The sequence below is a fragment of the Puma concolor genome, chromosome B1 (assembly GCF_028749965.1).
Source record: "Puma concolor isolate L17-30 chromosome B1, mPumCon1.1.hap2, whole genome shotgun sequence".
In the NCBI taxonomy this organism is placed as follows: Eukaryota; Metazoa; Chordata; class Mammalia; order Carnivora; family Felidae; genus Puma; species Puma concolor.
The window spans coordinates 82,837,167-82,851,767 of record NC_141670.1 but is presented as its reverse complement, the minus strand read 5'-3'; the positions used below and the strand labels follow the sequence as shown (position 1 = coordinate 82,851,767).

Genomic DNA, 14,601 nt, shown 5'->3' with positions numbered 1-14,601 from the left:
ATTATCTGAAGTTGTGACATGACTTTGAAAACAGAAGCCACACGTTAGGATTGGTAGAACACAAACATGGATGGTGTCTAGGTCCTTAATGACTGTGACACTTCCATTCCACCCTGTCTACTTCCAAACTTCTTTTATAAAATAGAAAAATGGAAAAATCGACCTTTATCTTGTTTCAAATACTGTTTGGAAATATTTCAAACATTGTTTATTTTATGCAGCTAAACCAGTTCTAACTATTATTTCATATTTTCTTTTTAAATACAAAGTGAACCAGTAAAAGATATCCACAAAGATAGCTACAAGTCAGGTGCCTGGGTGGATCAGTTGGTTGAGCATCCGACTTCGGCTTGGGTCATGAACTCATGGCTCCTCATTGAGCCCCACCTCGGGCTCTGTGCTGACAGCTCAGAGTCTGGAGTCTGCTTCAGATTCTGTGTCCCTCTCTCACTCTGTGCCTCCCTCGCTCATGCTCTCCCTCTCTCTCTCTCTCTCAAGAATAAATAAAACATTGAAAAAAAATTTTTTTAAAGATAGCTACAAGTCACCTATCTATGACCCCACAGAAAGCACATTAAAAGTTAATGTTATATTGGGGCGCCTGGGTGGCACAGTCGGTTGAGCATCCGTCTTCAGCCAGGTCACGATCTCGCGGTCCAGGAGTTCGAGCCCCGCGTAGGACTCTGGGCTGATGGCTCAGAGCCTGGAGCCTGTTTCCGATTCTGTGTCTCCCTCTCTCTCTGCCCTTCCCCCGTTCATGCTCTGTCTCTCTCTGTCCCAAAAATAAATAACGTTGAAAAAAAAAATTAAAAAAAAAATAATAATAATAAAATAAAAATAAAAGTTAATGTTATAGAAGTAGACATATATGCATATGTATATGCATACATAAATATGTACATATATATATATATATATGCATACACTTCCCAGCTCTGTCCACTGAGAGGCCTAGAAGCAATGACACTACAGTAGGAATGAACACACCAGGAACCCAGATCTTGGTTTCCAAATGTCATTCTCCTCATGGCAATAGAAATAACCAGGGATGTGGAGAGAAATGGCTGATTCCAGGACTAGGGCAGGAGAAATACAAGATGAGCTGGAACTTTCTGGCCGAAAAGTAAGCAACAACAACAACAACAGCAACAACAAAATGATGTAGGCATGTTGAAAGGTCACAGGAGCCAACTTCTGAATGGAATCTAATAGCTAAATATGGACAATTTGAACAAGAAAATAAGTAGTAATATAATAGGTTATAACTCATAGAATAAACATTCACAAGTCCATACTGACTTGTGAATTGAATAAATATTTGAATAAATTCAAAAATAATTGAATAAATAAGTACATGTGGAAAAAGAGACAGCTCTTTATTACAGCAGAATTCCAACTAATAAATGTAGACTGAATGATGGAAATAAGAAAATTATCATTTGGCAATACCTGACTTAGTAATTATTGTAGGCTAGGATAATTGATGAATTAAAAAATTAGTAAGCAAAAGGATGGTAAAAAACAGGATATTACATGGTCTCAACATATCTTCCCACAAAATACTTATTAATCATAAAGGCGAAATAGTAATTGTATATGCAGAAATCTTGCAGACACCTTCTTAACCAAGTGATCAAAATTATCACCTCCAGTGAGACAAACCAATGTCATGTATCTCCTGATAGGCCTGAAAAGGATATTACATCACTTTGGTGGTATTCTTGCACGGAGGCATAATTCAACATGCATGTTTCAACATGAGGAAGTATCAGACAAATCTAAATCAAAAGACATTCCACAAAAATAACTGGCCAGAACTTTTCAAAAGTGTCAAAGTCACGAGCAACAAATGAAACCTGCAGAACTGTCCTAGATTAGAGGAAACTAAAGTGGCATGCCAATTAAATGCAGTGCAGAATCTTGGATTGGATCCTGGGCCATAAAAAGAACTTTAGTGGGATAAATGGCAAAATGTGAATGAAGTCTGTACATTAGTTAATATTGTTTCAATGTTAACTTGCTGGTTTTGATTATTATACCACGGTTAGAACATATTAATATTTGGGGAACCTGAATAAAGAGCATATGGAAACTCTCTATTTTTGTAACTTTTTTTGAAACTCTGAAAGTATTTCAAAATAAAAAGTTAAAAAAAACAAATAGGTGTGACACGGAGATATTAAAAGAAATATATATTTTGGTCTTTGTCCCTGTTTTCTGGTTTACAGCTCCTAAATCCCTTGGAATCTCCAAAATGATGTGTCTTTTCGTATGCTAACAAAATAACTGGTGGCTGGGGCTCTTGAATAGCTTAGGTTGGGGGCTGGTTGCCAGGGAAACCAACCAGGTGATTAGAGGGTTGGAACTTGCAGCCAGATCTCTGGGGAGGGGAGAAGGAGGAGCTGGAGTTAAGCACTAATGGCTAATGATTTAATCAATGGTGCCTACTTAATAAAACCTACACTAAAAACCCTAACTATAGGGTTTCAAGAGCTTCCAGGTTCCTGAGCATGTCTATATCTAGGCGGGCTGGGAGGGTGGCCTGCCCAGAGGACACGGAGGCACTGCACGCCTTGTCTTATGCATCTTTTCCAACTGGCTGCTCTTGAGTTGTATCCTTTTATAATAAATCAGTAATCTAATAAATTAAGCACTTTTCCTGAGTTCTATTGAGCCATTCTGGTAAATTATCAAACCTGGGGAAGGGATCATGGGAACCTCTGATGCATAGCCATTCAGTCAGAAGCACAGGTGACAGCCTAGAGGTGCAATTGGCATCCCAAGTGGGGTGCAGTCTTATGGGCCAGCGCCCTTAACGTGTGGAGTTTACACTAGCTCCAGGTAGTTAATGTCCTAACTGAATTATAGGACATCCAGTTGGTGTCCAGAGAGTTGGAGAATTTCTTGGTGTACAAAACCCACAGGCTGGGTGTCAGAAATGCTGGTGTGAGTAGAAGAAATAGTTTTTCCTCTAACAGGTCGATGGTTATGCTAACGCATTATTCTTTATGTCAACATAAAGAATGTCTAATGCTATTCATGTCTAATAGAGTTGGCTATCTATCTCATAGAATATTTCTAGAAAAATTTCTTTTCAAATAATTTTTAAGTAGATCATTAACAGTGGGGATCTCCGAGTTACCAATGTTATGGTGACAACCACAAGATATATATATTTTTTATATCTATATATAAAATCTATTTTATATTTTATATCTATATATTTATATTTTATATTTTATATATCTATTTTATATTTTTGGATTGGATCCTGAACGGTTAGACCAAATTAGATCTTTTATATCTATATATTTATATTTTATATCTATATATTTTTATTTTATGTCTATATATAAAATATCCTGAAAAATAAAATACCCTGAATTAGGATTCAGTATTTTTTGAGGTGGGCAGTAGTATGATGCAAGTGGAATCTAAGAAAATTCTACATGGCAATGGTAAGAAAGAAAGATTTGAAAGAAGGAGGGGCATGGCCAGGTAACAGACTATGATCTAAATCAGAGTGGATGAAGATTTGAACTCTGGTTAGCAGTCAGGATAGAAGGAAGATATTAAAGAAATCTACATTTTAAAGTTCAGGATTTGAAATCTGAAAAACAAAGTAGGAGCCACAGATGCTAGTTATCATGGAAAACAGTAGCATCTTGATAGAAATAAAGAGATTGGGAGGGACATATGATGAACCCAATTTTGGCCATGTTGAACTTTAAGTAGTGACAGAACATTTGGAGATATGAGGCTGGAACTCAGAAAAGAGATTCAAGCTGGAAGTACATTTGGGTGTCACTAGCAAAATGTTAATTGCTGAAATCATTAGAATGTATGATCTCTTTGATGGAAAAACAGCAACAAAGAAAATCAGAGAAACAGGGGCTGCAGAAGGGAAAAGACTAAAAATAGGTTCTTCTCATACTTCTATGCTCAATTATTAGCAGAAAACGTGACCACTTTAGTTTTAAAATTACAGCCAGCAACTTTTATAATGGTGCCTATCTTGCAACGACCCTCCGTCTCCAGGAATGGCTTATGGCTGCAGGGGTGGGGTCCAATGGCCATGCTGCTTCATGACCTTGCATCTTGGGCACCGATGAAGAGAATATAAACCTGGTTCAAGGGAAGGTATTCTCTCTCTCTCTCTCTCTCTCTCTCTCTCTCTCTGTCTCTCTGGCATTTACAACTCGGAATGGAAAGACTTTGCTACCAGGAGTCACATTTATGCTAAAGCCCCGTAGAAAAAGTCAACCAAATCCTATCTCTAAGGTCTCTGAAGCTTAATCCCCAAGGTCTGTTTTTCAATTCTCCATAACACATCAGTCTCTTCCAACAAATGCCATCCCTCTCCTTTTTGCTTTCAAGCACTTGAAATCAGTTTCCATTGCTATGAGCAAAACAATTAATACCACTGTCTTAGTCCATTTAGGCTGCTATAACAAAATACCAGAGACTGGGTAGCTTATAAACAACAGCAATTTATTTCTCTCACATCTGGAGGCTGGGAAGTCTAGGATAGAGGCCCTGGCAGATTTGGTGTCTGGTGAGAACCCACTTCCTGGTTCATGGACAAAGGGTTCAGCCCTCATGACCTAATAACCTCTCAAAGACCCTCCTCTGAACATCATCACAGTGAAAATTAGGTTTCAACACATGAATTTGCCCCATGGGAGGTGAAGATGGGGACCAAACACCATAACAACGACAAATATTTAATGACCATTCCTTCAGCGCTACTCCAACTTTAGTGTGGATATGAATCACCTAGGCATCTTGTTAAATGTAGATTCTGATTTATTGGGCCTGGGGTGGAGTCTGGGATTCTGTATTTCTAACCAGCTTCCAGATGATGCCATTACTGCTGATCTGAAGACACACTTGAAGTAGCAAGGCACCACATAACACTAGCTCTTTCCTCAAGGAACTCATAGTCTGGCAATGCAGACAAGCCACATGCCTGTGAAATAAATAAATAATTCAAGGTATCACAGAAAGTACACTGGAGTGATTTTAGCCTTGGCTCTGTTTAATCCTACAGTGTTCAGAAGCACCTGGAAGGCTCAGTTGGTTAAGCGTTCAACTTTGGCTCAGGTCATGATCTCACGATTCGTGAATTTTGAGCCCTGCATTGGGATCTCTGCTGTAAGCACAGAGCCCACTTCCAATCCTGTTTCCCTCTCTGCCCCTACCCCACACTCTCTCTCAAAAATTAACATTAAAAAAAACCTACAATGTTCAAACTTGCAAATCACTGAATCAAACTGGACCTCAGTTTCTGTATCTGTAAAGGGAGAGTGACAAGATGACTATCACATCCTTCTCAACTGTTAAATTCAATCTGTGATTAGAATTAAGATTAATTACACAAACAGGGGTAATTAATGCCAGCTTAGACAATTATCCATTATATGTGTATAATAAGAAAAGCTATTTCTTTTTTTTAATGTTTATTTCTGAGAGAGAAAGAGAGAGACAGAGAGCGAGTGGGGGAGGGGCAGAGAGAGAGGGAGATACAGAATCTGAAGCAGGCTCCAAGCTGTCAGCACAGAGCCTGACATGGGGCTCGACCCCACAAACTGCAAGATCATAACCTGAGCCAAAGTCAGGTGCCCCAACTGAACCCCCCAGGTGCCCCAAGATAAGTTATTTCTAATAAAAATATACACTTAATGATCTCAAAAATGTGCACAATATATTGAGTGGAAAATCAGTTTAACAATATCTATAATATTGTCTTATGAATTCATGGTTAATTCTAACTTTTCCTCTTTATCTTTTTCTGGATTTCCTACTATTATAGGTAATATTTTTATAAGAAACCCCAAATCTATAATTTTTTTTAATGTTTATTTATTTTGAGGGAGAGAGAGACAAGAGTGCAAGTAGGGGAGGGACAGAGAGAGAGGGAGACGCAGAATCCAAAGCCAGCTCCAGGCTCTGAGCTGTCAGCACAGAGCCCGATGCAGGCCTCGAACTCACGAACTGTGAGATCATGACCTGAGCTGAAGTCAGATGCTTTACTGACTGAGCCACCCAGGTGGCCCTAGAAACCCCAAATCTATAAAAGATAGTGCCCATCCTTGTCAATCCCTGACTGTCCCAACCCTACCCAACTGCTCCCCACCTGAGCTCTGAGTTGGGGATGGCTCAGTCTATCAATACATTTGAAGCTTCCTTCCCATGAATGAACAGAATCCGGAATTCGTTTGTCCAGTGTTCCTGGAGGGAAATGGAGACCCCCAGGAATTCAGTTACCATTTCATCTGACTGGCCTCCTGCCCAGCTTCTGGTTTTCACCCTAGCTCCCTGTTGGGATAGGAGCCCAGCCCTGAACCCTGGCCAAAAAAGCTGTAGCTCTTGCTCCACTTAATTCTGGCCAATCCAGGAGATAAATCCTGCTAGCGGTACCACAACCACTACCCATCTCAGCTTCCCCAGTTACTAGATTGTCTGCTTTAGCCCAGGAGACCTCCCAGAACTGAAGCTTAGATAACAGCTCAGATAATGGGATATCCAGCAAAACCTGAGAAATTCTCCCCCAGGCCTAACACATTAGCCTGCCAAAAGCCTTTACAAATGACTTCTTTACATTCACAAGTAGACTGACTAGAGATACAGCAACACGTTTTGCAGGCTAATTCACTGTATTGACCAAAAAAAGCCGCTGTAGCTTCAGAGGTAAAATGTATGTGCTATTCAATCATGGTGTGAGCACACACTTTTATGTCTCTACCCTTACATCATTGGAAAAATTGTGATCATATAACATCTTTGGGACTTGGTTTCCTCATCTGTAAACTGACTGGACAACTCTCAAGTCTGTTCAATTAAAATTCTAGATAAATTTCTTTACCAAGCAATTATATTCACTTTTTGGCCCCATCCTGTTTCTCCCATTGCATTCATACTGCTAAGTATAGCCCTGATCTCACGTTATTATTATTTTTGTAATAGGATAGAACAATCTTACTCTTCACAAAAAGGTTTTCAGTAAATGAGCTTTTCAGTGGAGAAGAGATAACATGAAAATGAGCCTGGAGCCACCAGGAGCAGTAGCTCAGCTCAGGGCCTAAGGTCCTCCTTGCCCAGGTGGTGAGGCAAGGGTGTATACTCCCCTCCCTTTATTAGCTTATCCTGCTGTGTCCTGATGCCACTCAGACGTTTCATCGTTTTCTGCTGAAGCAGACCTTCTACAAAATCATCAGATTCTATCTTGCACTCTCTCTCTGCATGGATACCACTGATTCCATGCATACATTCTATCTACTCTTTTTCAAAAGCATGGCATTGACCTGGAATCTTGTGAGGCTGCTCAACACTTCGGATTGACATCCAATGATCTAAGTTAAGACCCAGCTTTTCTGCACGTCAAAGAAGGGCACGGTGTCCCTCTGTCGTGCCCTTGTCTCCTTGCTGGCCACTGCTACTGGATGATCTCTCCCACTATTTTATAGTTAGTTGTATGTGTGAGTTGTTTGTTTGTTGTTGTTGCTTTTTTCCCCCTATGACTTCCTTGAAGACAGAGGTTTTGTCTTGCTTGGTCCTTGCAGCTGAGTGCAAACCAACACAAAATACTCCACTCCACACTTGAACAAAATTTGCGAAATAAGTGTTCTTTATAGTTATTAACAGTTCCTTGCATCCTGAAAACGTCATTTTCAGATAAAATTTGTCATTTTGAACATCAGAGCAACCTTAAGAATTTTGGCTATTTGATAGCAGGAAAAGGGAGGGGCATGGCAATTATTTTATGAATTAATAGAGTCTACCTTCCTCAAAAACAATTTAGGGCAGGTCACAGTGCCCCAGAATAAGCAAAAAGAGGGGGCAACTGGCAAACTTCACCTTACTGGTGCTCAGAAGCCCTGAAGCTATCTCCCCAGAGAGCAGGGCGAAATCAGCTCACAAGAATTCGTATGATAAGAACAGAGGCACCTGAAAAAGCACCAGAACATCAAGGCTTACAATAAAAGTGTCAGCCTCCTGGTGGAGCTTGAGCTGGGCTGCAATAATTTTCTCCCTGATGAACTGACTTCAAAGATTCCTTGGGTCACTTGAAGAACATTTGGTAAAATATGTAAATATTAGTTTCTCTTCTTACCTCTAGTAGAGAAAAAGTGCTTTGAGAGCCTAGCAGAGAAGAGAGCTGTTAAAAAATAATTTTCAGAAAATGGTAAAATCATGGCTCCCATACAGCCATTAAAATGAACATGGGTTATAGAGGTTTTTTTTTTTTTTAATCATATGACATGAGGGAACCAGAGAGATGTTATAAACCAGTTCAAAGGAAAAGTCAAAGCAGCACAAATTCACAAGGATTAAAGGAACGTTGTAAATAGGGCCAAACTACTTTTTTCATGTGGCGGAGGAAGTAAATTAAAATCACTGCTGGATCAGACATAATATACGTATCTATCAGTTGCCTACCACTGTGGCAGAATAGCTCAAAGACATTGCACTGGGCTAGAATCTATCTTATCATCTGGAAGGGATTGCTATGCACAAGGCCAGCTTTCCATTGAAACGAAATTTTTTCTACAGAATTTACTTGACCCAGCTGCCCTAACAGCTTTCTTTAACATAACAGATGTTGCGGCCACGCTTTGGCAAGCAAATGACTGTCATGTCATAATTGAATCCTCTACCGGGATCTGAGATGCCAATATTTCATACTGCCTTTTAAAATGCCACACATGGCAGAAAAAAAAACAACCTTATTTTTTAAAGTTCCTTAGCAGCCTGACATTTTCTATTAGATATTCTCTACCTCTGTGAAGAATCAGGACACAGGGTTTTCCTAATAAACAAGGCCAAATTATTTTCTCAAAAAGTAATACTGACTCTGCTCAAATCCTCGGATGAGTATTCACTTGAGACCCTAGGGTCTTGTGCCATAAATGGTGGAAGACAATTTGGGCCTGAGAAGGTTTGAAGGCTGGTGTTAACTATCACCAGGCTTTGTTCACACTTCCAATAACTGCTTCAGGAACAGCATCTCCCTGATGGGCCCACAGTATTTCTGTTGCTTTAGAACTGCTCCTGGGGTGCCTGGGTGGCTCAGTAGGTTAAGCATCCAACTTTGGCTCAGGTCATGATCTCATGGTCGTGAGTTTGAGCCCTCTGTCAGGCTCTGTGCTGACAGCTCGGAGCCTGGAGCCTGTTTCAGATTCTGTGTCTCCCTCTCTCTCTGCCCCTCCCCCACTCATATTCTCCCTCTCCCTCTCTCTCTCACTCTCTCTCAGAAATAAATAAACATTAAAAATTTTTTTAAAAAGGGGCGCCTGGGTGGCTCAGTCAGTTAAGCATCCGACTTTGGCTCAGGTCATGATCTCACAGTTTGTGAGTTTGAGCCCTGCGTCGGGCTCTGTGCTGACAGCTCGGAGCCTGGAGTCTGCTTCAGATTCTGTGTCTCCCTCTCTGACCCTCCCCCGTTCATACTCTGTCTCTCTGTGTCTCAAAAGTAAATAAACATTGAAAAAAAAATTAAAAAAAATTGTTTTTAAAAATAAAAAAACAACTGCTCTCAGTGGTGTCTGCGCTTTCTCTTTTATGTCAGTTGCCCAACTGGTAGAAACAAAGGTACAGCCCTGCAATGTAGACCTTAGATGCAAAGGGAGGAACAGATGAGGAAGCTGAGCTCTTCTTCCCTTTGTCCCCTTCCCCTGGCAATCAGTAACCTCACCCCTTCGCCATCTTCCTCCTGCACCACCATGGGGTTCTCCCCTTGTTATTCTACCTCAGCCCAGGCACTGAAGAGCCTTTGTTCACTATTCCAACTTGTTTTGCGGGCATATCTCTTCTTTGGGTTTCATCCCCTCAGCTCCCTCCAGGAGCTCCACTCTACTCCCTCCTAGTCTTGGCCCCTCCCTCTCCTCAGCAAGGTTTCTCTTATCTTTTTTTCCAGTCAAGGCAGCTGGCAGCTTTCCTCAGAATCTAAAGACTCATGTAATCTTGAGGGAGGCAAAGGCGGCTGGCAGGAGGGATTAGGATCCCCTTTTCTGAGCAGGGAGGAGGGTGGTTCCTAGAGAGCCAGGCACTCTGTAAACTACCAACGGGCTGCTTTGACCATAAAAGCAGTTCAGCCTGGCCTTTGGTGAATGTCTATTTTTTTTTTTTTTTTCAGTAGAATTGTATCCTCATGGACCCACCAGCGTAAGTTAACAGCAAAATATACATTCCAATAGCTGAATGAGTTGACCTGTTGTATGGGGTTACTTAGTATTGTTCATTTAAATACTGGAGAATGTCTGTCAAATACAATGGTTTTCGCTGTAGCACAGTTGATGTTAAACTGTTCTGACAGTAAGTAGGCAATAGGTTCAGCAGCTCTAAAGGAAAATCGTGGTCTGTATTAATAAAACCATGTCATCAGCATTGAGAAGGGTGCATTCTCTACTATTTACTATGCCTTGCAGCCTCCTCTCTTTTAACAGCTGTATCAAGTTATATATGATGGATCTATAATGCCAAATTAGGACACTACTCTGTTTTATATACATTTAGAATTGGAATTTTGCCCTACCCATAGGAACTCAGAATGTATACCAGGATTATAGAATTTGATAGATAAATAGATTCATTCAAAAGATACTCATTGAGTGCATTATTGTTCTATGAACTGGAGATACAAAATAAATAAGACATGGTCTCTGTGGAGAAGACAGTGCAAATGAGTATTACCGCATTTTCACAAGGTTAGGATATGACTGTCAGTCATTGTATTCTGGTGTCAAGGATTCCTGCAACTTTATTAATTTAAATAGAAATGAAATTCAGTGGTGCTGTTATGTATGATACATGGTCTTATGGGAGCACTAATAAGTGATCTGATCAGAAAATAAAATCACCATAAACCCACATTATTTTAATTCTGATATATTTTTTAAGAAAACAATAAAAGTAACACATGCTTATTGTAAAAAGTCCTACATAATCCCATCACTTCATTATTCTTAACTATGTTTTTATTGGAATAAAGGGAATAATACTGGTCAGTAGTAGATTACTTTTAAAACTTGTTCATTCTTCATGTAAGATAATGAGCTAATTCAGAAAAAAAGGGTTTGCTTAAGTTGGTTGCATCAATCCAACTTGAAGTCTTCCACTGAAATCAATCATAACCACCCCTTTCCCCTAAAAGACAAACAAGTTAAAAAATTATCTGAACTTAATAAGTCAACATGTCACTCCAGGTAAGCCATTTGAAAAGTTGTTTTACAAAATTTGCAGGATATATTTGACTTTTCAGAGTCTTTTTTGGACCAGATGAAATATTAAAGATCAATACGAAATCTGAACAAATTATCAGCAACAAAATTGAATTGGTAATTAATAATTACCAAACAACAAAAGTCCAAAACTGATGGCTTACACAAGTGAATTCTATCAAACATTTAAAGGAAAATTAATATCTATTCTGCTCAAACTATTCAAAAAAATAGAAGAGGAAGGAAAGCTTCCAAAAACATTTTACAACCCCAGCATTACCCTGATACCAAAGCCAGATAAGGAAACCACAAAAAAAGAAAAGTACCGCCCAATATACCTGATGAACACAGATGCAAAAATCCTCAGCAAAATATGAGTAAACTACATTCAAAAATATATTAAAATGATGATTCACCATGATCAAGTGGGATTTATTCTGTGGATGCAAGGGCAGTTCAGTATTTGTAAATCAATCAACATGATATACCACATCAACAAAATTAAGGATAAAAAAAATCACATGATTATCTCAAGAGATGAAGAAAAAGCAGTTGAAAAAATTCAACATGCATTGATGATAAAAACTCTCAACTCACCCATTCATGATAAAAAGTAGGTTTAGAGGGAACATACTTCAACATAATAAAAGCCACGTATGAAAAACCCACAGCTAACACTCAATGAAGAGAAATTGAGAGCTTTTCCTCTAAAATCAGGAAAAAGACAGGGATGTGCACTCTCACCACTGTTATTCAACATAATACTGGAAATCAGAGCCAGAAATCTGATAGCCACAGTAATCAGAGAAGAAAAATAAATTAGAGGCATCCATATTAGTGAAGAAAAAGTTAAACTATCACTATTTGCAGAAGACATGATCTATACATAGAAAACCCTAAAGATTCTACCAAAAACTACAAGAATAAGTAAATTCAGTAAAGTTTTAGGACACAAAATCAATACCCAGAAATCAGTAGTGTTTCTATACACCAATAATGAAGTAGCCGAAAGAGAAATTAAGAAAACAATCTCATTTACAATTGCACCAAAAAGAATAAAATACTTAGGAATAAACCTAACCGAAGAGGTGAAAGACCTGTACACTGAAAACTATAAAACACTGATGAAAGAAACTGAAGACAATACAAACAAATGTAAAGTTATTCCATGCTGGAATTGGATTGGAAGAATTAATATTGTTAAAATGTCCATATTACCCAAAGCAATCTACAGATACAATGCAATCCCTATAAAAATACCAGCAATATTTTTTACAAAACTAGAACAAATAATACTAAAGTTTGTGTGAAACCACAAAAGACCTGAAATAGCCAGAGCAACCTTGAGAAAAAAACAAAGCTGGAGGTATCACAATTCCCGATCTCAAGATATACCACAAAGCTATAGTAATTAAAATAGTATGGCACTAGCACAAAAACAGACACATAGGTCAACAGAACAGAACAGAGAGCCCATAGATAAACCATGATTATATGGTCAATTAATCTATAACAAAGGATGATGAATATACAATGGGGAAAAGACAGTCTCTTCAATAAATGGTGCTAGGAGCAAGACAGCTATGTGTAAAAGAGTGAAACCGGTCCACTTTCTTATAGCACACACAAAAAATAAACTCAAATGGATTAAATACTGAAGTGTATGACCTGAAACCATAAAAAAATACTTAGAAGAGAACATAGGCTGTAATTTCTCTGACAATGGCTGTAGTAACATTTTTCTAGGTACGTCTCCTGAGACAAGAGAAATAAAAGCAAAAATAAACTATTGGGACTATATCAAAGCCAAAAGCTTTTGCACAACCATGAATAAAACAAAAAAGGCAGTCTACTGAAGATATTTGCAAATGATATACCTGATAAGGAGCTAATATCTAAGAATATATAAAGAACTTATACAACGCACCACCAGAAAAACAGCCAACCTGATTAAAAAATGGGCAGAGGACGTGAATAGACATTTTCCCAAAGGAGACATCCAGATGGCCAACAGACACATAAAAAGATGCTCAACATCACTCATCATCAGGGAAATGCAAATAAAAACCACAAGGAGATATCACCTTATACCTGTCAGAATGGCTAAAATCAAAAAGACAAGAAATAACAAGTGTTGATGAAGGTGTGGAGAAAAGGAATCTGCCCACGGGAATCCCTGTTGGTGAGAATGTAAACTGGTGTAGCTACTGTGGAGAATACTATGGAGGTTCCTCAAAAAAATTAAAAATAGAAATATGGTATCATCCAATAATTTCACTATTAGGTATTTACCCAAATAAAAATGAAAACCCTAATTTGAAAGGATATATGTATCCCTATGTTTATTGCAGCATTATTTACAATAGCCAAGATATGGAAGCAATCTAAGAGTCTATCAATAGATGAACGGATAAGGGAGGTGCTGCGTAAAATACTATGCAGCCATAAAAAAGGATGAGATCTTGCCATTTGCAACAACACAAATAGACCTAGAGGGTATTAGCTAAGTGAAATAAGTCAGGCAAAGAAAGACAAATACAATATGATTTCACTCATAACTGGAATTTTTAAAAAATGAATAAACAAAAAGCCAAATCAGACCTATAAACACAGAGAACAAACTGATGGTTGCCAGAGGGGAGGAAGGTGGAAGGATGGGCAAAATGGGTGAAGGGACGTGGGAAATACAGGCTTGCAGTTATGAAATGAATAAATCACAGGAATAAAAGGCACAGTATAAGGAATATACTCAGTGATATTAGAACAGCCTTGAATGGTGACAGAGGGTAACTACACTTGTGGTGAGCATAGTATAATATATAAGCTTGTTGAATCACTATGTTGTACACCTGGAACTAGTGTAATATTATGTGTCAACTACACTTAAGCAAAAAAATTAAGATAAAAAAAGTTTTTAATCTATGCAAAAAACATGTGAAAAGTGAAGATTCTTATTATCTTTTTTTCCAGTATTAAAAGAAGTGAGTGCAGATTTTTTTTTTAAAGGGATTTTTTCCCTGGATTAGCACTCTAAAATTCAACACCAGGTTTTTCTCTAGTTTACCTCAATCTCTGACTTTGGTCAAGTCGTCTCTCTGCACCTAAGTTTTCTCACCCAAATCACACTAACCACTAGAAAGTGATGAAAGCCAAATCACAAGTAGGGATTTAAGAGGATAATTAAGTTTAAATTTTAGGAAAAAAATAAGCTACAGATACTGAATCCCTTTAAGACAGCAAAGGCATCACAAATAACTGTTTCTTCACATCTCTGATCTATAATTTATTCACCCCTAAAATGAAGGGTTTAGTTAAATGATCTCCTGGGTTTCATGTGGTGGTAAAATTCTATTACCATATTGTTTCTATTATCATGAATATT

At 38.4% G+C, this 14,601-nt stretch overlaps 1 pseudogene; it reads right to left on the bottom strand.

Annotated features, from left to right (window-relative positions):
- Positions 1–3,415: 3,415 nt before the first annotated feature.
- On the bottom strand, positions 3,416–9,724 carry LOC112858840 (NADH dehydrogenase [ubiquinone] iron-sulfur protein 5 pseudogene; annotated as a pseudogene).
- Between the last annotated feature and the right edge of the window lie 4,877 nt (positions 9,725–14,601).